Genomic DNA, 970 nt, shown 5'->3' with positions numbered 1-970 from the left:
CTTTTTTTTTCTACTTAACTTGTAGCAACAATAAAGAAGTCTGAATCTGTCCTACAGCCCAAGCACTATTCAGTGTTTGGCGCATATCTAGAGCTCTAGAAGTCCAAATGACCTCTATTTTTTTCTTCTGGAAAGCTGAAATAATTTCTTACAACTTTCATGTTTTCAAGTGGTTCTAATTCTGAAGTTATCAATGATATTTGGGCAGACAAGATGAGAAGATAAGGATTGTCACCAAGTCAAGAGTTGGTAACCCACTCATCAATTAGTCATCAAATCAATATTTCCTAATTTTGGCCTATAAAAGGAGGCATTTGCCATGCATTTAGGCATTTTGGTCTCCAAATCATAGCCCATAATGTATGGTATAACCGACACCTGAGCTATGAAAGGAACTTGATTTGTTATTAACATAAGTTATAATCATTAATGCCTAACGAGATTTCAAGTATTAGCATTAATCGGATAAGATAACTAATGTAATCATGTTAACAATTTATAATCTCATTGGAATCTCCTTTGTGTGTGGTTTCCAATTGAATAATAAGAGTTTATATTATAGTTGTTTGACATACCGTTAGTGGATCCTCTAACCTTGACATTTGTTGTTATCATTGTTTAATCCTTACGTTAATCTTCTATTCAAAATTCTTATCAACTTTTTTTTTTCTTCTTCTATTATTATTATTATTATTATTATTATTTTATTATTAATTAGTAGTGGTACTACGACTACTAGTACTATAATTATTATTATTGTTGTTACTAATGTTGTTTTTATTGTTGTTGTTGTATTATTATTATATATAATTTATACAACTAATCTCCTTGTGATTCCACCCCGGTCTTGCCAGGTTATTGACTACCTCGACACTCCTGCACTTGGGAGAAGACATCAATCTTTTGGTCGTGTCAAGTTTTTGACGTCGTTGCTAGGGAGGTAAGTTCTTGTACAAATTATAGTATTTAT

The sequence above is a fragment of the Populus euphratica genome, unplaced genomic scaffold, assembly GCF_000495115.2.
Source record: "Populus euphratica unplaced genomic scaffold, PopEup_1.0 scaffold111.1, whole genome shotgun sequence".
Classification (NCBI taxonomy): Eukaryota; Viridiplantae; Streptophyta; class Magnoliopsida; order Malpighiales; family Salicaceae; genus Populus; species Populus euphratica.
Note: the sequence above shows the minus strand (reverse complement) of the source record.